The sequence below is a fragment of the Coturnix japonica genome, chromosome 4, assembly GCF_054131305.1.
Source record: "Coturnix japonica strain WE chromosome 4, WE-NBRP24, whole genome shotgun sequence".
NCBI classification, from domain to species: domain Eukaryota; kingdom Metazoa; phylum Chordata; class Aves; order Galliformes; family Phasianidae; genus Coturnix; species Coturnix japonica.
In genome coordinates this window covers 18154201-18178873 of record NC_140666.1, presented here as the reverse complement: position 1 = coordinate 18178873, position 24673 = coordinate 18154201, and the positions used below count along the sequence as shown (strand labels likewise).

The 24673-nt window shown below is 35.5% G+C and overlaps 1 long non-coding RNA gene across 1 annotated transcript in view; it reads left to right on the top strand.

Annotated features, from left to right (window-relative positions):
* LOC146760962 (uncharacterized) overlaps window positions 1-24673 on the top strand; it is a 49087-nt gene that overhangs the window by 20788 nt on the left and 3626 nt on the right. The window contains exon 2 of the long non-coding RNA XR_014945189.1: window positions 22175-22261. This is a non-coding gene — a long non-coding RNA (uncharacterized LOC146760962). The remainder of the gene's footprint in view (window positions 1-22174; window positions 22262-24673) is intronic.

Genomic DNA, 24673 nt, shown 5'->3' with positions numbered 1-24673 from the left:
TTATCTGGGATGATGATCTTCCATTTGAGTTAATGAGCAAAGGATAAAATTATTTCTTCTCACATGCTGAAACTGCTAAACTTTGTTCCTGTTATTACCTTTTAATGGGATGGGTGGATGAAAAGGACAAAGTTCCTCTTTGGAGTAACAAAAAGCAGCAATGCAAAACTCCTTTCTGCAGATGTTCAAAACCCAAATCTATGTTTAAATGCTCTTCATCTTTGCATGCTCCCCATAGGAGCCCTAGCTTGGAGTGAACCTAAATTTAAATAAACTCTGGTGGTTGATCTATTCTTGGGCTACCCACAGGCACTTTTTCTACTGTATTTTGTTGTTGTTTGTTTTTGTTATTTAATATCTTTAATGCTGTCACCTGCTGTTGGAGAAGAGCTTGTTTTTTCAACCTTCCCAGTACTGACATATTTTTTTTTTTTAACTTTTCCCTATACGAGTTGTCAAATCAACAATTCAAACAGTAAAAAACCTACGAAGTCTCTATGGAAAATTTGAATTTGCATTATCAAAATACCTTAAATTTAGCTTCACTGGAGTGAAGAAAAAGACAACAAGAACTTGGATTTTGTTGATTGTGAAGGGAAAGAACATTGGACAGTACTAAAACAGGAATTATAACTAATGTTTAAAAAAAACATTTTAGTTCAATGTAATCTTCAAATCCGTATCCTCTTGTGATTGATTGTCTCTAGTCTCAGCTGGATAAGCAAATACTGATCAGCAGTATATGTGCCTGCTGTACTTAAGGCTGTAGCAGAATATATCTGCATGGCTTTGTAAATCAAAGTGTGATGTCTGTCTCCCTGAATACAGGGGGACCTAGATTTGTTTCACCATTATAGAAAAAGACCTGTTTAACACATGGGATCTGTCTATTTGGTGGACACTAGCAGAGGTCACCATCCACCTTCTAGTATGTAGCAGTGTTCTAGCATATTTTTTTAATGCAACGAGACTTCAAAACTGTATTCAAATGTGTTTGCCATTTAATGTGCCTTTCTCTCTCCCTCTTTTTCTCTTCACCTTTAGTAGTGAAAAATAAAGACTGGACCAAGTTAGATAATCTGCTGGACATTATAAAGAATGGTGTCAGCCTGCAGAAATGTGGGGTTTTTACCCTTAAGCTATGGAATATGGGTTTTTGCTTAGGTCTCTGTAGACCTGTCATCTGACCCTACAGCAGTTCTGGAGGAATCTGTGCAGTTCTGCAAATTGCAGACTTTTATTAAAATTCTCACTTGCTACAACCTGCTGAAGATTGAGAATTTGTGGATTTCATTCAAATGAATGGCTATGATGACTCTGAACTTTTGTTAAAGATTTTGGTCTGTTTCCAGCTGAGCTGTCTTTGGCTTGGATGTCTGGTTGTCTTGCTGACTGGGTCATGTGTATTTTTTCCCTATGTCCTAATAAGCTGTCAGTTTTATGCTGCTATGTCTGTGTGGTCTCTTTCCGATTTCTTTTTTTAGAATATGGTCAGTTTGGCCTGCTCGCTGTTCTATCTCGCTTTAAACCAGCCAGTGTGTTTATTTTACTTCAAGGCATAACAAATCAATATTATAGGATATATGCAACAATTCTTTTCTGTATCTTACTCAGTTGGGTTCTGCTAATAATAACATTTAGCTGTCCTGTACAGCTTGAAATGATTGCACAGGGGGGCAAGTGCAGAAAGAATAATCATTTGTTTTCTAAGTAGAGTGAGAACTGAAACAACTCACTCAAGCTCTGAAGTGTGTTGGGATAAAAGTACATTGAAGATCTGCATATTATTTTTCTCTGAGTAATGTGCTTATGTCATCTAAGACATAATACATTTATGCAAATATACTAGGTAGACTTCGGTAAATGTATTTGTCCTTAAGTAACAGTGTCACTTTACCTGAGCAGCAGTAAAAGTCATAAGTCTCTTCTGGTAAAATCTGTGAGCACTCAATGCTTCAAAAAGATACTTTACAAACCAGAAAGATCCACTGTGATGTGAAGCAAAGTCAGATTGTTTTAACACTGATTGTATCATCAGTAATTTGTGTATATTATCATTTAATTCTATTGTCTGATTTTGTTACATGTAAAAGTTTTCATAGCCACTACTGCAAAATTTAAAGTAAAATCATATAATGAGGCATGCTTTAGAAAGCCGTTTCAATCTAGAGTATTGTTGAAAGAAGTCACAAAGTGGAAGGAAAGTTGTATAATGGCTTCTAAAATAATATTAGCTTGCTCTGAGTCCGTTTTCTGTAACTGCTACTTCAGAACTGTAGGAACATATGATAAACATTGAATGAAAAAGGACGGTATTATTTTGGCGAGCCAGGCAGCTAAATATCTTTAAAGGTACCCAATTATAAACCCCCTAAAATAATTACCATGACATTTTTGAACAATCAAAAACACATGTGAATATGTAGGAAAAGCAAAAGTTTTACTGAGGTCATAAAGTAAACTCAAAGTTTAGCAATTATTTTACACTGCTGTTTTGCGTCAGCCTAATGTTTTGGACCTCTTCCTAAACGTATTGGCTTCTGAACTTTCTAACTTCTTTTTTTAGTCTATTTGGACTCAGTAATTTGTAATCTTTAAGTTATTTTTTTAAGTGTGTTCTCTACGCTGCATCATTCCGCTTATTATTGAAAGTATGTTTAGAATTGGATTCAGAATGGATACCTCTAGAACTCAAAGTTCATTTTCAGTTGGCAGCAAACTGTTGGTTACTGTACTTATATAAAGTTTTGTGCCACATCTTCTGTTGTCTTCACTGAAACCAACTTTTCTAGTTTATTCATGAGTGTCCTGAGGGACAGCACCAAGTGCATTACTAAAGTCAAGACAGATTGTCTCTTATGCCTCCTTCTTATCTGCTAGGCCTATTATCTTGTCACAGAATGCAATTGGATCATTTTGATGTGATTTGTTCTTGACAGATCCATGTTGGCTGCTTTTTATCACCTTTATTATCCTGTAGGTACTTCTAAATTGACTCTTAAATGATTTGTTCTAGTATCTTTTGAACAGTGAACGTAGACTGGCTGAACTATAATTTTCCAGGACCTTTTCCCTCATCTTGGAAATATTCATAAAATCTGTTCTTTACCAGACCTTTAGAGCTTCTCTTTACATGTTAGGCTCTACAAGGTAATAATTACTGATTCACAGATTTCTTTCGCTAGTGTACTGAGTACGCTGAGTTGAATTGAATCAGGTCCTGTCAACTTGGATGCATCTAATTTATCCAAATGTTTTTTCACCACTCCTTCTTTCCCTTTTATTTCAGCACTGGGGTCTCACCATCTATTCTGCTCTAATGCACAACTTTTTAACCAAGTGACTGATAAACTCTTATAGAGGCTTACATGTGTGTATTATAACCATCCTGCTATATATCCCATTTCAACCCTCCAGGTGAGCTTAACAGCTTTACAAGGTACTTGGATGGATTTCAAATCTTACATTTATTCTCTGGACCAAAAAAGTATATTACTGGTGAAATTTCAGTTACTGAAATTCATCTATGTTCCAACAGTAGCTGTCAATGGACTTTTAAGAAGATGTCCAAGTAGAAAGATAACATACCCTTCATTCTCAAAACCTTTTTGTGAATGAACATGAAGTGAATTTAATCTGCAGCATGATCTTTTAAAATGAAACTTCCAAACAAATAGCTTTTACATCTAAATCTTTCTCTGTTGATTGTAAGGGTGGATTTTCTTCAAAAATTTGATTTCCCCTCTCACCCCCTCTTTCCTTTCTTTTTTTCCCCTCAGGCAGATTTTTAGGTTGATTTTAAAGTTTTGGTGTGCTTTTTATTTTGAAGAGTAAATAAGCTGTGAATCCACTGTAATGTTTTCTTTTGTGTTTTGTTTTTTCTCTATACCTAAGGGATTTCTATCATTGTGTGTGTCTTTGTCAGGTGCCTTCTGTATTGCTCAGTTTAAATAAATTGTTGGTATGGATTTTTAAGATTGCTCAATTTTCTAGACTCATTCGAGAGTCACCTCTCCACCTTAGCCAATTTTTCAGTATTTTTTATTCATTATGCAATACATCCATTCATTTAATGGTAGTAAGTAGAATATGTAGAGTTCTTAACAGTTGCAGAGATGCTCTGCAAAACAATCAAAGTCCTCAAGGACAATTTGTGTGCAGCTGATACTGAGTGAAGTTCAGTGCCTTTTTAGAAAATGTATGTAATCACTGCCTACTCTGAGTACATTTGCTTGTATAATGGTTTGTAAATACACCATAGTTCAAGGAAAATGCTTTTGTTCTTGAGCTGTTACCAGGTTTTCAAAACAGGTAGGTAGCCTGGGAAGCAGAATTCATGCAAAAATTTTAGTTACATTGAGAACTGATTTAAATATATTGTTTTTGCATGTGTGTGTTTAGAGATGAAAGAGGTTCTTGCTCTGATTTGATTATGGAGTACTTGAGGAATTGGAAGAGTTTAATAGGTCTCAGAAAAGTTAGTGAGAAATCAATGCAGCCATCTCTTCCCTTGCTGCATTTTGTCACTGAGCAGTAGAAAACAGCAACACTGTCTTGCCCAAGCTGTGGATAAATTAGTTCTACTCACATAAGTCCTGTAGTTAAAGATTTTACTACGCAAATTCTCTCAAGTCTCTGAAGGCCATGTATGGGACTAGCATTTATTTAGATGTAAATAATGATATGGACCATTGCTCTTGACTGTTTTTAATGACTCCTATATAATTTCCTGGAATGCATACATACCTGCAACTGTGAATGCATACCTTGTGATTTTTATTTTTTTTTTTTAACTGCACCTTTTGTGTGCTGTAGGTGGATAAAACAAAGGCCATAGCTTAGCCTGAAACCTCTGTACTCTGAGTAAATGACACCCAAAGCCATTTATCTTCTTTATTTCACTTTTAGGTTGTTAAATGGTTATGCTTGGATGTGGTTGTACTAAGAGAATGGGGTTCTGTTGTGCAGCATCTTCTGGAGCTTAACAATTTTTTTTCTATTGAAACTACACTGGAAAGGAGCATTTGAACACTTTGAACACTTATGAAAATAGTGGCTGGCTGAAAAAAGCTGTGGGTGCCAAATGGTGGTAGATGTGAGAGGCAGATTTCAGTCCTGACTTTTAAGATCTGGAATAGGATACTCTGGCTGAAATACAGCATCATTTCATCGATATAATTCTAACCAAGAACGAGTCATAATTCTAAATCAGGATGAAATATAATTCTAAATAATCAACTTGAACTTCACTTTCACCCAGTCAGGGCTGTGTTTCATCTTGTACAGTGTCTTCTTTCATTTTTGCCCAGTAATCCATATGTGCTATTGAAACAAATGTTTTGACTTCAGTGAAATTTCATTTTGACAGAGATGGTTCTGTCAGTATTTCTTCTTTATTTGGCCATAGTTCTGTATTCTGGGGGGAAACCTAGCTACGGATGCACTGATCAGCAAGGGGATACTGCAGTCTTTGTTGGATGGTGACAGTAGTCTTATTTTCAGATTTCCCTGAAAAGTTTTGAAGCCAATTCTTAAAGGCCCATGTCATGAATTAAAGTACTGAGAAAAAGAAATATATGTGGATGTGCTTGCAGGAAGTGAAACTGAGTATCTGAGTTTCTGTTGAAAAATCTTTTAGCCTACTAAACTATTACTTCATTTAAATATTGATGTTTTAAATATGATTTCATATTTATGACATGCTGTATCCTTTATTGACTATTGGTGAGATAAAATCCAAATATTCATTTGTTATATTTTTGTTAATTTATCTCAAATGTTAAATACTAAACTACTTTAGTATACAAAAAGGTGACCTTTTTTCCACCCTCATGGATGAAGAGAACTGTGTTTCATGGAAAGGTTGTTTTATATTGAGACAAAGGGAGCGTTCACGTTTCTCAACTAATTGGAAGCTCATTCTGGGATATGTAACACGAGTGACTTGAGTGTTGGACTCATTCTGCCACACTGATTATGTAGAGAATTGTTGAGTAAGATGTCAGGTGACAGGGCTGCTGTGCCTTTTTTGGTGTTTGTTTTTTTGTGTATTGAACTACCTGGGTTTAACACTTAATAAAAATTAACTGTTAATTTTTAATGTTTGCTACATAATGAATATTTCAGTAAGACAATAACAGCTGGAAACATCATTCACAAAGGGTATTTTGAGGATATGGAGATATGGAAATTTCCTGTTCCTCCTAGAAAATGTTCTTATATGGTTGGAATGCAAAGAGAGGCAGTTTCAGGGTTGCCCAGGTTTTCTGGGATGTTTTTTCTACGTAACCATCTTGAAAGTCTTGTATTTGTTTAGAACTAAGGACACTAAGGACTGTTGCCCGAACTGAGTGATAGTATAATGTAAGTGACTCATTAATGTATTTCTCTGTAAAGGGAGAGAGACTCATATGCCGGAAGTTGTTTTAAACTAAACACTTTGTTTCCCATTTCTGTCTGCTGGCAAATGTATTCTTAGTAGGATCCTTAGGCAAGAAATATTTTGCCAAGCAACAACCTTGTAAAAACAGATAAAATGTTACAAGCCTTGTCTTTAATTGCAGCACTTAACGCACTATCCAATTTCAAGCTCCCTAATAAGTGATCTTTATCCTTTTCAGTGCTGTCCCATTTCCAAAATGAGCCCTTAGCCAAGATTTTTCCAGTACCAATCTCAAACAGAGAATTCTACGAGGCATTCTAAAATGTGGGTATATCTTTAACTGAGGACTTACTCGGAGAATGTTAACTAATGCAAATGTATTTCTAGAAGTGAGTACAGAGATCCTAAATCACTTGGTCTTTTTTTTTTTTTTTTTTTTAAAGTATTGTTTTCTTTCTAATATTTCAACAATATTTTCCTTTGATATGATGGACAATATCTACTAATTGGCTCATTTTGCCATTTAAATATTTTCATTTTTTAACTAACAAAGACTTCAACAGAATGGGATTTGAGACTTTATTTGTAAGGTAATTTTAATTATGAACATGACTGCTAGGGAAGTCAGCTATTGAAAATAGGAAAGTGGTACTGAAATAGTGTTGGAAAAAAAAAAAAAAATTATAACTGTGAAGGACTTTGCAGGAATATCAATGGGACAAGTTTGCATTAGGTAACAGAAGCCCACAGGCAGAATTTGATATATTATAAAAGACAGTATTTATGGCTCATTAGATAAAGTCACAATTCAACCCAGTGTTCAACACATGAGGCTGACGGGGGAGGGAGGGAAGCATGTAATTAATCGGGTTATGTAGGAGATGGAAGACAATTAGAGGAGAACTCTATTCTAATGTGAAATGTGTACAAACTTGGCAGTGGAAGAAGTGGCCTGTTCATGTTCTTTTTTTTCTTTTTGAGAGGAGTTTGGTAAGTGAGAATCACAGGATGCAGGAGTAATACTTAAAAATACTTCAATGTGGTAATAGTAAAGAATGGTATCACAGAAGAATTAATGTTCCTGATGTTTTTATAGTTTTTCTGCTTTAGGTCTCAGAGGCCTTCCTGGGCTAAGTACTTTTTACTGCAGTTATAAAATACTCAAAGAATATCCTGTTTAAGGGGCCAAGAGGTTAAAGGGGCACAAGGCTACCCTGGCTATGTAATGGACCAGAACAGCAGCCAAGGAAGTTGTAAACTTTGGACTGTACATCCTCATATTAGTTATCTTGGCAACTGGTACATAACTGCCTCATTTCTCTTCCTGACAGGCTGCCTGATACAGGCCATGCTCTGAGTGTGCTGCTTGGGAATTCAAAACCATGGGTTTTTGAGCTTCAAACTTTTGCCTGGGATACTTAGTATCTGTTCAGAAGTGAGTGGTTTGATATAGGAATTCCTGGGGAAAAACTACTTTCTGGCAGCTGCACTTTATATCAAGTATTTATTAATGCTGCAGCCTTATTCTTTTTCATGACTGTCATGTTTGTGCTTGTTGCTGAGGTTATTTTTGAACATTAATTGGCAGTTAAAGTAACCTTGTCCAATGCTCTTTTGCCGCTGCTTTTCCCTTGGTTGCTTTTCTCTTTTCATTCTCTAGACTTCTAATAAATATTTTAAATTCAGTTGTTGCTTTTTATTGCACTTTGGTCACAAAAGATGGAGAGCTTGGCATAATCTGTACTCTGGAAGGTAGATAAGCAGAAAAAATGGGAGCAGAGAATTCCTGGGTCAATGGACTTGGAAACGTTCTCACAAATATAATGCTACAGAAATTCTTCTATAACTTTAACTTCAGTGAAGCTGCAATTGTAAATTTTAATTCCTTTGGCAATGTATGGATTTGTATTTAAAGAAAAAAGTCTCGTAACAGAAATATCAGAGAGAGGATGCAGGCAACTGTGATGTAGTTCAGAGGAGAATATGAGGTTTGTTTTTGAACATCGTACCTGTTTTTTCAGTTGGCTCAATATTTTAAATTCACATCTGGCCTTCTTTCAGATTATGAATCTTTTTACTTCATTAAGCTCACACCTTTGTTACAGAGGGGTAAAAATGAATGCATGAGAGGTGGAGTTGAGCACATGGGTGGGTTCAGTGGTTAGTGCTCCAGTCTAGGACTCTCCTGTGAAGGGGATGCTGCATACAAGGCTAGGTAGGTGAAGCGTATGCTGTAGAGCGACAGAGCTGTAGTAATGTCGACAATGCAGAATAATATGGAAATGCTGTTATTCTGTATCTTACTAAGGTTTCTTTTCATCTTCTTAAGTACTTCTCCATGCTTCAATACAGTTGCTCTTTTTAGTAATACAAACACAGTCCTTTGACTGGCCTTATTAAACAAGTGTTTTTTTTTTTTCTTTCATCCATTTCCTCATGTCTGTTTCCTTAGGTACATTTTAACATGAAGAACACCAAACAAATACTGTGCCATTAAAATCTGTAGACTAGAGATCAATCTTTATACTTTAAATGACTTTGTAGTTCTCAGTTTTATAATCTTTTCCAATGTTGTACAGTTAGATAATATATTTGTAGTTTAATATCTGCCTAAATAGTTTTAAACTGCAATTCATAAAAATACTTGGAGGCAATTTCTGCATATGGCATCCATGAATAATTATAAGTTCTCTGGAATGCACAGTAAACTGAGGAATGGCACGATAAATCACTGAACAATAACTCATGGTATATTTAGTAAGGTGATGCTTCTGTGATTATAATTTCATTTATTTACATCTCAAAGAATACACTGACCGTTTCTGTCCCAGGCACAAGCTGATTGTGTCGGTTCCAATGTAAAGGAAAGACAGTTCCTCCTGTTATAAAAATTCTAGAATACATAAATGAAATAATTCTTGTAGTGTTCAGGAAATGGTAATGAAGTATGTTTATGCAGATTAATACAAACCAGAAGAAAATGTAATTGCAGGTTCAGTCTTAAAGAGGTATGTGGAGATGCAATCAGCTTACAATAGTACGGGGCAATGTAATGACCCTCAGCAAGACAGTGGTCTAGCTGTGGATCTAAGATTCTAAGATGTTTGTGTTATAGTGCAAGTCATTTCCTGGGGAATCATCTGATATTTGTCATTTTCAAGCAAAATATACTGTATTTCCAGCATGATCTCTTGTAAGCCAGTTGCTATCACCTCGTGGTGATAGATTGTATAGACAGAATTTTATTTCATGCTTTGATGAGAAGAGGGATTAAGACACCACTTGTGTCTGAGGCAGAAACCTTTATATTGCATTGAATGGTTGCAGGATATTACCAAAAGAAATATTGTGCTGTGAAAGTGGGGGGAAGCCCTCTAGATAGCGTCAATATAAAGAAAATCTCAACTGCATGTGATACAAATGAGATCACTAATGTAGTATAATGCAAAGCTTGGTATGGTACAATTATGTGAAAATAAACTCAATATACTATGACATGAATGATGACTCACTGTCATAGCTGTAACTGGGAAATGATTAGGCTGCTTTTCAGTCATGAACAAAGACTGGTGAATGCTGTGAGAGTGAAGGCAAAACCTCTGGGTGTGAAAATAGAAAACAGTTAAAAAAAAGTTAAAAAAATAACAGGATAGATTTAAAAATGTCATTTTACTGCATTTTAAAAATAATCGCCACTCTTTGGTGTGATTAATGAAGCCACAACATCATACCTAATAACAAGTGAAGCTGGAATCCAAGGAGCTTACTTGACTTATCATCAGACAAAAAACATCATCATGAGTTTATTTGCATTAATTACAAGATTAAATATCCTTTGTCTAGAGAGCTTCTATCTAAATTATGGAATCATAGAATAGCTTAGCTTGGAAGTGACCTTAAATATCATCTAGCTCCTACCCCCTATTGTGGGCAGAGTTGAGTCCTTTAACTTGAAAGAAACTTGTTTTGTAAAATAAGTGAAAAATGATCTACCAAGGAATAAGTGGTGGGCTTAACAAAAGGAATTTTGCCTTTTTTCTTTCCCCAACTTCAAAGGTGTTTTTTTTTTTTTTTAAACTTTATGTGCAAACTGGAAAATAATTAGAAAATAATTTATTTTTATTGTGTCTGTTAGATAGAAACTATCTTGAAATTGTTGGGATGCATCTGTGATCAGTTCAAGACAGAGGCAGAGTCCTTCTCCCCGTACTATATTTTTCAGATCCCTGTTCAATCACTGATGTTAAATTCTAAAGTTTTATAAACTAATTATTTTAGACTTGGAGTTCTTCCTCACCACCATAACAATTCAGTTGTGTACAGAATCACTTCATTTTGCCTGGGTTACATCCTAGTTCAGAACTGAAGTAGGATGTTCATTAATCTAGACATCTGAAGTCAAAACATGGTGCTTAGTTCTACAGTTTCTATCCTTAAGTGTTTAGCTACAGTGCTGAATTATGTTAATTAGGCTAGATACCAAGAAGCCTTTAGTCAAACACTGGGCAAATTATTTCTGCCTTACTTGTCTTTTCTCTCTGCATTTGTGTTCTTGCCTTTGCAAATTCCATATTTTAATTTTACTGCCATCAGTTGAAAACTACAGCAAAGGTTCCTAAACAGATATATTGAAGTGTGCTAGAGATACTGCTGCAGACTGTTTTGAGAACATTGTTGGTGTTCTGAAGTATTAGTTTTCAGTGTATATATGCAGGGCAACAAAACTGTTGTTATTTTAGGGTTTCTTGTCTCCTGTTGGCTGCAATAATAAAATTAGGAAGATTCTGCAGGCAACTTGGAATGGTGCTAAGCCTTTTTAACTCCTTTTGAAAGAGGAAGAGGAGAGCAACAATGTGTTATGAAAAGTGAAACCTCCCTGAGCAGGATTCTGTCTTCCAGGTGAAAAAATCCATCGCAATATGCAAGTCTGGAGGCATTCTGTTGGCCTCTTGTGCTGAACTCCCAAAGTAAAGCTAACAGCCCAGGAGTAGCGAGCAGGCTCACCTAGCTGTCGGTGTCTAGAAAAAACCCTTTGTATTCTGTACTTCTTTCTTGAAGAGGACAGTGTTTTACAGTGATGAACAGTTTGAAAGGTGCTTTCAAGTCACATTCATTCCCAAATAGGAGTTTCTTGGGTGTATTGGCATAAAGTGGGGCAGGGATAATTTCTTATTCCTTTTGTTCTTATACAGAATGCATGCTTTCTCTGCTTGCATGTTGACATCATTTGATATATTCTTTCCCCCCCTTATTTCCCTGTGACTTCAGAGGTTTTCCTCACTGTCTCCATGTGTCTTGCAGCAGAAATGGAGATGATACAAGCAATCATTTAGCAGGGAACAGCCAGCGTCACATGTTGTATCCTCTTCCCAAGTTTGAAATTTAGGCATAAGAGATGGGTACGTCTCTAGTATTCCACTTCTAACAAGGCCTGAATATTTTTTTTATTGAACTAGTTAAGTTAGCACTTTAATCATCCTTTAGGTCAATGTTTGGGTTGAAAAACATGTTGATGGATGATACATCTAATTGAGAACTTTAAATAAAAACTGTTATTGCCTACATAGAGATTAGGGAAATGTAAAGAGTGAAATGAAGCAAGATAGAATGAGAGTCATACACACATGCAAATAATCATCACTATCTAGGACAGACATTTCTGAATTAACCAGGAGCTAACATTTAACATTCTGTTGAGATTTGGTATAGGAAGACTTTTCTAGTATCTGGGAAATGATGAAGGCAGTTGAAAAACTATTAACTTTACGTTTGTCTATATCAAGTAAGAAGACAAGCTCTGCAGCTATTAGACTCTAATCGTCTCTTTCTTAAGCAACAAGATTTGAATTGTAGGGGAACAATTTATAACTAACATGGTTTAAGAATGAGAGTCAAGCGCCATTGACAATATTACATCAGCATTCAAAATCTGAATCAACCTTTAGGCTCATAATATGGTTATAAAGAGGAATGAAAGGTATTCTCATCAATGTCATTTCATTATAAAAGAAAAAGGAAAAGAAAAAATAAAAGGAAAAAACGATGTACATAGAATCATAGAATCGTTGGAATTGGAAGGGACGATTAAAGGTCATCGAATACATTTCTGCTGTGATGCACCAGAACATGCACAGCTCGATCAGGTGGAAAAATACACACGTGAAAATTCACTGTAATAAATCCTCTTGCAGTATAGGAACAAAGTTTATTTCTGTTAAACAGTGCTTGCGGAATTTCTGCATTTCTGGTGGTCATCAGCTAACACAGATTTTCATTTAAACAACACTGTTCATTTATTCTTAATGATAAAGAACTGTCAGAAAAAGATTCAGAATTAGAGCTTGGAATGAACTTGTGAAAGTTTCTTCACTTAAATTTTAGTAGTTTCTCAATATTAATAAGAAGTTGACAGACCTAAGAACCATAAAACAACAAGATACATAGTTAATATCAGACAAGTATCTAAGAAAGATCTACATATGAATAACAGTAGACTTCTACGTTACAAATGTTTTTTTACTGCTATACGGAAAGTGGAATCTATATTATGTAAGTTCAACTAGAAAATACTTAGAATTGTATGTGTTTTAAGTCATATCTCATAGTAATGTTTCTTCTTACATTTTACTGTTAAATATTTAGGTTTTTCTATGCTGAAGACCCAAGGCTTGTGTCATAGTGTTATGTGTCTTTGCTGTAAGGGAAATGGTCCGTATCAGCAGTTCACCTTTATGGGATGCAACATTTAAAAATACTCCTTAAAAAGTCCTAGAACCAAATCTTGACTTGTAGTAAAAAATCTCAGAGCTGTCATAAAATAATAAAACACTGAAAGTACACAGAAGTATCACTTGCTATGGAAATTAATTCTTGTGGAAATAGAAAAAAGTATCAGATTAAACTTCTGTTATGGACTATTTTATCTGCCAAGTCTTTTGAAATACAGTTTTTCCATTCAGCAAAACTTATCTTTTAAAGAATAAAGCTGTCCTTTGGTTTGCCACTGATATAAACAAGACAGAAACAAAAGTTATGTACAGTGTAAAAGAAGTCAATGACAAAAGGAATGTAATCATTCTGTACATATCTACATATTTCTGTCATGTTTTTTGCTAATATTTAGTTTTATAAAAGTGTATTTAATTCTTACTTCCCAAGGGTAAATTTAGGAGATCCTAACGATTGCTTGTTGTCTTTTGACTTTTTATTTTATTTGCCTAGTAGTATTAAAATGAGTACAGTATGAAATAGTAGCTCAGACCATTAAACACACTCTTTGTTCTGTTTTTCAGATCATTTTGGTCAAGTCCAGGTTCTCCTTTAAAAACTGCACTGTTTCTGACTGTTAGAATTAGCTCTTCCATAAGTGGAAATTACATGGGGAGACTTCTCTGAGAGAAAAGCTTTTTGTGGAACAGTTAAAATTGTTTTAAGAGCCTATATTACAAGTAACTGTTCTAATTGCCACAGAGATCTGGAAACTTAGTAGGAAGTGTGCTCTTTTTGGAGGTGGAGAGTAGTGTTGCTCTTTGATACATGGTTTATTGTGTAGAGACTTGTAGCTCATCATTTACTCTTCTCATATAAGGATGACATTGCTAAATTAGGAAACTTTCTCATTTCAGATCTCTCACTGAGTTGGGTTTAATATTCTTCAGTTATAGGAGGACCTATATATTGTTCAGTAGTCACATGGATGTATGTGTCTGTAGCTGGTAACAGTCAGATGCCATCACCACAACAGCTGTTGAGACATGTAAATTTTCAGAGATATGTTTATGACAAGGTAACAAAGAAATACTTTAAATTCTGTTTTTCTCCAATTGTCTGTCAGAAGGCAGAACATTGGCAGCTTTATGATTTAAAATTTCTTTACCCATTGCATGGCTTCTCTATTAGGTACAGATGCTTTTTTTATTTGGAACTCTGAATGTGGAAATGAGTGAACACTTAATTATAAAAGCACCTCAGTATTCCTCACTTAGAGTGTTTAAGAAGTAATCAGTTTCTCTATGGAGCTCAAAGAATGGAAAAATCCCATTTGCCTTTTGTCAGTAAGTTAAACAGAGCCTGTAGGTTTTGATTTGAAATGTCTCAGGTATCTGTTCCATTGTTTTGCTTATTCTGTGAGAGAAAATGCCTCGCAAATTCAGACATTTCAAACAAAGTTTATTTAATCGCTTTGGGTATTTCTTTTATTCCCATCTGTTTTCTGTTCCTTTCTTGATTATATTCAAAACATTTGCTTCTCTTGTGACTTCTGTTTCTGGCTCCAAAGTGTTCCTTTTTGTTCACTGGTCCAGGTGCTAATAGATCTAACAAACTGCTTTGAGGTCTTGCATCTTCCTCCATTTTGCATCCTGAGCTGGATTCTGTACCTAGATTTGTTTGAAAATTCAATCAACCTCCATTTGATTTCAGGAACAGTGAATCTCCTGTGTCCTTTCTTTTGTTGATACTTTCAAAACATTTTTTTCATATATTTGCAGCAGAGCTTGATTTCCTCCCTCTATTTGAAGTAGGTATTAGCTCGGTACTTCTTCAGGAAAAACCTCAAATTAACCATAGGAAACATCAGTGAATTTTCCTTCTTACTTGGTTGAATAACTTGTGTCAGCTTCATGCTGACCCTCCGTTACAATAAGGATGTGCCTGGTGGAGATTTTTAGAACAACCAGAAGGAAGATGAACTGTAGACTCTAAGAAAAATTGAAGGCAAGAGAGTCTCCAGCAAATTCGTACTCTGTCTTAAAGTATTTGACAATAGACACTGGACTATGAGATCGTGCACATCTCTTAAAAATAAGAGATAAAATTTTAACCAAGAAATTCTGCTTGCAATTGTATTTGAGCAGTAACTGCAGCAAGGACAGAGCGAGCACCTGAATTCAAATGTTGTGTAACTTCTCTGTGCTCAGTGAAATTACTGAGTTGTGTGTTTGGCTTGAGATTAGAAGTGAAGTCCTTCAATGTGTTTACAAAATTGAAGTGCTTACACATCTGTGCTGAAGGCTATAGCCTGAGTGTTCCATGTATTTGGGCCTCAGATGTTATCGTTAGTAAGTGGTACTTAATGTAATCTGTAGAATGAAAATCCTTGCCACTTTGATTTTACTGAACTGTGATTTCATTTAAAAAATCTTATTTGCCAACAAAGGTAAAACAAGCAGAGACATTCTATTTTCTGTGTAGAGGAAGGAGAGAGTAGTAGGCATTAAGGAAGATTTAATAATCCATATATATTAAATATTTAATGAGGTGGCAAGAATCTTTATTCTGTTAAGGATCGCCCCACACACAGAAAAAAGATGATGAAAGAGTGTGGATGAAAGTGTAGAAGTTCTTGAAGGAGATCTGTTTTTGTCAGGACTACTCATAAAACTCATCTGTGGATGTGACTTTGATCAGAAGTTTTCTCTTTTTGACATGTTTGTTTCTTTTGTGAATTTCTCTCCCTTTATAGATGTGCCAAGAGATATTATCAGTCTTGAATATTAATTTTAAGTAGAAACAGGAGCAACAATATATTTTACCTAATTGAAACTACTTGGAAAAAATTACAAAAACCAATGGAATGCAAGATTATTTGTGGCTCTAAATTTGAAACACGGTAATTCTGTAATCACAATGGAAGCATTCCAAAATGTTTTTCATGTAAGCACTGTAGTGTACAGATAGAACAGATATCCTGTAGCAGTAGGATAATGGTTTCCAATTGTGTAAATTAAGAAATACCTGATTTTAAGAGGGTGATGTGCTGTCAAGGAGAAGTAGATCTAGGCTGAAATTACTAATGGTTGTAAGGAAAAGGAATGTTGCTTTATGAATTTTTACTTTGTTACTCCCTGTGGATTTGGCTTTTGAAGATGTATACCAGCCTCTCAGTTCTATAGATATGTACTTTAAAAAAACACATCATAATCAAAGTAAAGCAGCATGATCTCTTTTTCCTGAGGCACAACAGCCACTAAGTTTGAGAAGGTCAGAACTGTATGGTTTGATTTGTGCCCTGTCACTTCAACATTTAATGCACACAACCCTTAACCCAGCATTTGCACTTGCCAAATTTTAGTCCATTTGGATTTCAAAGAAACTTCATCAGCACAAAGTTGTGCAGAGTGCCTTGGAAATAATGATAGCTTGAGCTAAAAGGGAAGAAAAGGAATTGGAACTAAAAGACACGATGTAAAGCAAAATAAAGCCCTCAAAGAAGAGCGCTTCAGAAATAGCTGTTTAATTAGCCCATCTTTTTACTCCTTTATTTTTTTTGATGCTGCGGGTGTCAGTACCTTAATGTGCAGATAAGTATACAGCACTTTTTCTGCTTTGTTTTATATGTGGCAATAGGACAGATAGTCCCAATGGATTCCTTTCTACTATAGATTATTCCTAGTGTATGCCCTGGCTGTAAGCATTCTATGACAGCAAGGTTATTGTAAAATGGCTTTTTTTGCCCTTTGAAGTAGAGCTATAACACTGAGAATAACTTTTATGAGGCCTTGTGGGAATCTTGTTCTTTATGAAATGCAGTGATTATGTTCAGAGGATGGAATAAATGTTCCTGTGAACTTTTTAAAAATAAAAGGAAGGAAGGAAAGAAATGAGAGCATTTGTAGCTTCAGGGGCCACGTACTCTACCACAGGCAGTTTACTGGATTTCATGCCCTAGCTTTCACCCTAGAGTGAGGTTAGACACACCTAGAGACTACTCTAAAGAGCAGAAGTTAACTGATACTCTGTGCCAGCAGGGAATTGTCAAGTAGTTTCAGCCATTTGCTCTCTCCTGTAATGGATGATGAAGGCAGAGCAATGTGAATCTAAAGAGGATTCTTTCCAAGGCATACAAAAGAGAAAACTAAGTAGGTATTATTATTATTATTATTATTTTTATTATTATTATTATTATCATGAAAGGAGTAGAATGAGTGCCGTGATCCTGTCCTAATTGATTTCAGGATGTCACGTGGGAAATGATGAGCAGCAAATAAAAGGCTAAGAAATTAGCCTCTTATTATTTCAGATTATAACTTTCTCTGGTCTTTGCAGATCTAAGTTTTAATTTTCCTCCATGTGCCTATAAGGGTATGGAAGCAAAGAACATAAGGCACTGTGCTGCTTCTAGGTCTAGTGTGAAGCAGTTTCAGGAAAGCCTGTGGTCCCAAATACACAGGATGCATGAGGCAAGTCCTCAGCTGAGGCCCTGGCAGCATTCATGGACTGCAGTTCTGGTCCTTCTGTGTACTCTCCAACCTGTTTCTCAAATCCACCTAGGGAGGATTCTGGCTTCCCTCAGAACTTGAGTATTTGTTTTCTGTGGGATGTGCTGAAATGATCTCCCTTGTCTTACACACGTGAGGTGCTAATAAAGCCTTCTTATAGTAAAGGAGAATTTTCTATGATACTAGGTGGAACAAATGCATCTCAGTCTGAGTCCTTAATTCTGTCTGTCCCTGTCATGAACCAAAGGAGAATACTAATAAAACATGTCAGAAAGGAAAGCAATGTGGAAAGAGCCTTTGAGACTGGAGTGACAGAAGGGAGAGATGTATGGAGAAGATGCAGTGACTTCCATGTCATAAAAGTTTTCAGACCTTTTCCACTGCTGTGCCTAAAAGGAATGTTATCCTCTTTGTACCCCTCCATTCTCTGTGAATGTAGGAAGTCACCAAATAAGTGAAGGACAACATAAACCTTGAAAATGCTAGTTTCAAATTCTCCTAGCATTCACAGAAATTAGATGATAGGACATAAAGCCAGGAGAAGTGTGAAAAACTGAAAATCAATCTTCAGAAAAATAAATGCAGATTAATAGTTAGGGAGCAATAGGATGTTGTCTCCTGATTAAATAGTACATTCAGAAAACTACTACGAAAGAGTTGAAGGGAAAAAAAAGCCATTTATGCAAAAAATCTTTTAAACTTGTCATGCATCCTTTTTCTCTGATATTGGTGGAAAACAAAATATTTGCTGAGCTGAGCAGCATCACTGAGTTCAACACTGAAAGAATATGCTGACAAGTCACCCAGTTACAGAGCTGCAAAGGTAGGATAGTTAAACACCCAGTGGAGCATGTTTGCAATTATTTATTGCTTTGCACTTGCATGGGAGGTCTTAAAAAGGAGTTATTGTTAACACTAACTGTTGGAAAAATTAGATTATTTTAGTTTTTATGAGAAGCAATTGTTGTTTTAAAGTAGAGCACAAGTAGCAGTTGTTGCCATCTTTGAAAGTCAGTGCCAGCAGTTAGGGCCTGCACAGACCACCCATCACATGTTTAGATGTTAAGAGTCAGTCATGATATTTCTCTAGAATAGATGCTCCTGAGGGTGAGGGTCTCATTAGTGTAGGAGATGTGCAAAACAAGTTTGTGTTTTAAAACAAAGGGAAAGTCTTAAGTGATGAAAGATTAGAATACAAATCTGAATTGCTCCTGGATGCAGGAGTTCATCCCATCAGGCCTTGAAATCTAAGATTTTTCTCTCTTTAGTTCTCTTCCATGATTTTTTTCTCTCATGACTTGACATAAAATTCATAGGTATTTCTGTGCATCTAACTAAGATAGTGGGAACAGCTTTTACTTGACTTGCATGATCTGAATAAAATTACAACTAGTTCCTCATGCTGGAATCTTTCTTTCTAGTATGGCGGATGAAATCTCTGCTGTGCAGAGGTCAGTTGGGTGACTGTTGCTTCTTTAGGGAGGCACAGATCTTATTTGAGGTTTCTAATTGCTTTCCACGGCAAAGAACTATGTCAAATTTCTGCATCTTTGCAACCCTTTTATTTTTCTCTATCTGGAAGTTCTGTCTCAATGGAGATGATGCTTCTCAGTGTCCTGAGATGTTTCTCCTTCATCTGATTTTTACATGCCAGTTAACCAAGTAGTTGGCAGTTAGAGTATAACTAGTAGCAGAAAAAAGCATATAGATCATTGCATTGTGGCTGGTAAGATGATAGTCAGGTATACCTTCAAGTGTTTTTTTTTTTCCTAGCTAACGTTGAAGCTAATAATAGCTATGTTTTACAATCCGCATTTCAAAAACACCCCCTCAAAAGCAAGCATTCAATCTGACCTTTAATTTTTCTTCTATCAGCAGCAAAGAACCTTTACAGAAATATTTAGCCCAGTGGCACTCATCTTGTATTAGCCCTCATTCATTCAGGCTTCTTGAGCACGTCTAGAGGGTCCTTAAACAAATTTTTTGACACTATTGATGGAACCTTTCCGATAGCTCATTAGGCAAATGGCAGAGAATTCATGAGCTTTTCCAAACATGCCTAGAGACTCGTGTTCGTCAGAGTTCAGCACTAGCTAACAAATTGCTGCAGGTCTAATTAAAATGTAAAGTAATTCTAAGCACACAACCTTTGGTAAATCAAATGCACCAACTGATTAAAAAAATTGTTTCAATCATAGTAATAGTTTACCAAAAGAGAATATTATGTTTGCACTTAATGAAAACGAGGAACAATTTTATATCACAGAGTATCTAAAAGCCAAGCAGAAAAGGGCCGTTTTAAACAAGTGACAGTATATAAGAGAGACTCCTTGTTGTGATAAAGAGATTAAGGAACATTTTTAACACAAACTGCAGTGATCTCTGTAGTGAAAACAAATGGAATTTCTAATGAAACACACATTATATCCTTCTGATAATATTATTGTCATTAATAGTGTTTCGGTGGAAACTGAAACTACAGTAATAATTGCAATACTTCATTGGGATGTGACTTCCAAGTTTGAATACTCAAGATTTCTCCTGTTATCTTGAAATTTCTCCTCAGTATCTCCTATGGCTGAATGTTTCCTATCCAGTAAAAGTAGAATAAAGTATGATTTTGATATCTTATACCAAGATGGTTGCTCTGTAAATGTTGCCTCAAAAATTTGGAAGGAAGCAAACACAGCACCAACACAGACTTCTAAGGAAGGGTTTATAAATTGTAGAATAAAGCAGTCTTCTCATTGACAGCAGTAATAAACTCATACAGCTTGAGTACTGTGCACACTTGCATTTTCTAAATCACATACAGTGTGTAACAGTGCAGAATGCCACATGGGTACCTCTCCATGATTGACATAGTTTTTAATGCAAATTCTGTTGATCTTTAAAATATAAACAAAAAAGGCATAATGGAGAATAAGTTTTTATTACTCATAAACAATACTGGAAGATTGTTGTAAAAATACAAATACATAGAAACATCTCTCTCAGATGTCCATCATTAAAGCAGCTTGAACTTGAAATCTATCTAGTAATGACTTAGAGAGAGGAAGTACATGCATAAGACTGATTACGTCTTACAAATTGTAGCTCATGTTAAGAAAGGGTTCTTGCAATTTCTCACTTTTGACAAACTGCAAAAATGCATGACATATTTTAGAATACCCAAAATTGTGATTCCAGTATAAAAGTACGTATGATCTTCCTTGATTGTTTATGTTCCCTTTGTCTTTCTCCAGTAGTGTACTCTCACAAGATTGGTGCTGCCAAGCAAGCACCAGAATTTAGTCTCTTTCTGCACCAGTGACTCCCTCTCCTGAGGACTCAATGAATTAGGGCCTCATCAGCTTGGAAATAGGAGGATACAGGGGGAAACTAATGATGCATCACTTCAGGACTTGAAGCAGCAGTTGTTAGTAGCTGACATGGAGAACAGTTTTGCCTTATCACAGCAGTAATGAAATCTACAGTATTAAATGTGTGTGCACCTTCTCTGCAAAGCTTCATAGCTGGATTACTCTCTCATACATTTGTGTCTATGAACATAAAACAAAGCACCGTTTTTCCTTCTTAAAGCTCATGGTACAGCAACTTCCAGATAGGGGGTTGTTCTTACGCTGTGTGTTATGCATGGCATGAGTGCCAGCTTCTTTGTAGTACGAACTAGAGAAATCGCTAAGTCTTGCACCCAGTAAAGAAGCTGACAAAGAAATGGTCTATGTTGATAGCATTACTTGCATTGGGCAGAAGAAACGAGTGTTTCTCTAGGTATGTCATCTGCACATAAAACTACCTTCCTGAAATTTATAATGAATAATTGCCTTCCTTTTAATTAAAAATGTACATAATTTACACTAGAAAAATTGATGAAAATCTACAGTTAGCTAGTGATTATGGCTATCTGTGTCACAGCTGCATCCTTATAGCATTAACATACATCATTCCTTTTGTAGTAATAAATGGACTGTCTGAAGTATAGACTAATAGTGCAGTCTGTGCACAGATATCCAAATGCTTCTGACTGTACATGTTTTATATAATTACATGCACAGAAGAGAACAGTTATTCTACGTATTAATTTCTTTAGAAGAAAATTCACTCTGAAGAAGTGCTTTTGGCATTGATAGAACTTGTATGTCTTGAACAGATTAAAATTTTAGTATACTTGAAATTGAATATTTAACTATAAAGTAGGTTGTTATATGTGTGGATTCTTGGAAATAAGCTTAAGTATATAAATTTCCACTTTAAAAGATACTATGTTAACATTCTTTGCTCTAACAGTTATGATGACAGCCTCTTACCTATAATAACAGTCTATATATACGCAGGTCAGGAAAATTCCCTACTTAACATATACAAAAACAGAGATTAGAGATGTTTTAACCTTCTACAAATTATACTGAACAGTGCTTTACATTGGAAGAGTACTTCTGTTTTGCTTTGTTGCCTTTTCCAGGAAGATGTAAATATATATATATATATATATTTATCTGAATGAGAGTGATACATTGCTGTGATGAATGATGCAGATTTCAGTAAGTGTGTGTGTTTGGACTTGTTGCAGATCACCAGAATTTGTAACTCCATTGTGAAGATTATCTACGCTATTGGGAAATTTCACTGCCTTATCTCACTCATTGGGAAATTCCATGTAAGAATACTGATTGCTCCTCCGCCTACAATATCTAGACATATATATTTAAAAAAATAAAATAAAATGTAGAAAAGGAATACTCAGATCTAATATTTCCTTCTGAAAAAGTTACAGAACTTGAGTTCCTGTTGCAAGAGTCACTGTAAAGCAAATTCATATCATTTTGATTTTGTGATGATTTAGTGTAGTGAGCTATAGCATGCAGAACCCTTGAATGACAGCCCCATAGGCTCCTTGCATTCATTGTGTTGTCTGCTCTGCTCTGTTTAGGCTGAAAATGATGTTTCTAAAGTCTTTGCCAATTTTAGTAATGGATGCTCACCAGGTCTCGTGTCACAGCACTGATTAATCTTCTGCTTTTATATTTCACACTATGAAAGAGCATCACCCTCTGACTTCAGCCTCCTGACCATACTCTCAGATATGCAAAACAAATTGAATTACCTTACATGGATTGTCTGGTACAGTTTCACATCCCATAACAGGTACATAGGGGTTTCAAAGGAGATTTAAATACAAAAGAGTAAGAGAAGGGGAATATAGTGTTAACAGTAAAAGCAATTACAGGGATAGTCTGGAATATATTAACTGCAAGTTTTAAGAAAAATAAAGATTGTATTCTCCTGCCTTTCCCTCCCCCCACCTTTCTTTTGAAGTAGTGCAGGTTGAGATATTGTCCTTGAAAAAGGTAAGGTGCGTGGGAGGGGATGGCTTGCTTTTTAATTGAAGGGGCATTAGCAGCACAGGCTATATAAAACTCAAAATTGACTATAGGACTACCTGTTCAAGATTAAATCAAAGATCAACTTAATTCAATGTTTCTGAGAGTGACCCAGGCTTGAGGAGATGTAAAAGTGTCTGCCACTCACTTCCTAGCGTACCTAGGAAACTAAACTGTCATATGGAGCTTACTAATGAATAACTGCAAACAGGTAATCTGTGGAGAAGAGGAGAAATTATTAATTTCACTAGATATGCTATTCAATGTGAATAATCTTAAAGCTAAGATAGAAGTCGTGCTTAACCAAAATTTTCTAATATTTATAATTTCTGACTATTAAAATGCTAAATCTAGGTGTATCAGATTAACATGAGGCTACAACCGAAAAAGCAAATCACCCTTACAATTGAAATATAGGTATGGATAAAACATGCCATCTGGATCACATACATATACTGTGTTACATTATCAGGAATATTGACACTGCTGATGAGATAGTTGTTGGGAAACATAGAAAGTAAGGAATGAAGCACACTGTGCTGTTGTCTGTTCCAGAGATGTGATTTCTTGGACAGTGTATGAATCAGACAGAAAGTGAGGATGCTAGAGCATAAAGGATAGAAAGGTATGTAAGGTAGAAATCTTCAGTATTAGATATAAAGATGTATTCATTTTCAGTCCAAGCTGAATAATACAGGGCAACACATTTGATAAACAATCCGTTTCTGCTTACGCTGAAGATTGTGTTTTCTGTAGAAGAAAGATGTCTAGGTTGTATCTTATTTAATAGGAATTATTGACAGATGATTAAGTTTTTTTTTAGGGTGTTTGTTTGTTTGTTTGTTTTTAAGATATGTTTTCTTCCTGAGTTTATCAGATTTAACAGCAACAACAACAAAAAAGCTATAAAAGTAGCCTTCGAGGTAAACAACATACCTTTATATCGTAAGTAAATCAGGCTGCCATAAGGAAACTTGATGTGTTCCAATAATTGCAGTATAATAATCTACTGCAATATTTAAGTAGTACCTACTTGGCTTTAGAAGAGTAAATAATACAGGTGGTAAGTGCTGAGAAAGTTGCATTCACCATAATACACATTTATTTGTCATTACTATAAACATAAAGGTGAGAGGATTTCTCTCCTATGTTTCAAAGAAAAAGGGAGTTGTAGCTAACAGATGGCAGTTTATCGCTTAGATATGTCAGATAATTTAGTTATCCATTGTGCAGAACAAGTGTGCTATGCTGAAGAGGAAGAGGTGGCCCAAGATTATTTAGATACCAACTCTTCATACATTGAATCCCAATTAGAGTGCCTATTACCTCTAAATAGGATAAAGATTTAAGAAGGTAATGCTTGGTTTCATTGACTATTGGAATGTGTTAATGTGAGACAGTGTTCAGATAACCTTCATGGACTGATGAATGCAACTGATAGTTGTTACTGGGGACCCTAATGGCTTAAATGAGTAGGAACTGAAAAACATTATCTGCTCAAACAACTTTCTCTTAAATTCTTGATGTTCAGCTGTAACTACTGTTTACTCATTTCATAAAATTAATGACTAAAATCTGTGCTTTATTACAGTGCTGCTGCAGTTATACTTTTCAAAGCACAGCAAATTAAGGCAGTAAATACTGCTGAAAGCTTTCTTTAGGAAAAAAAAAAAAAAATAATTAAAAAA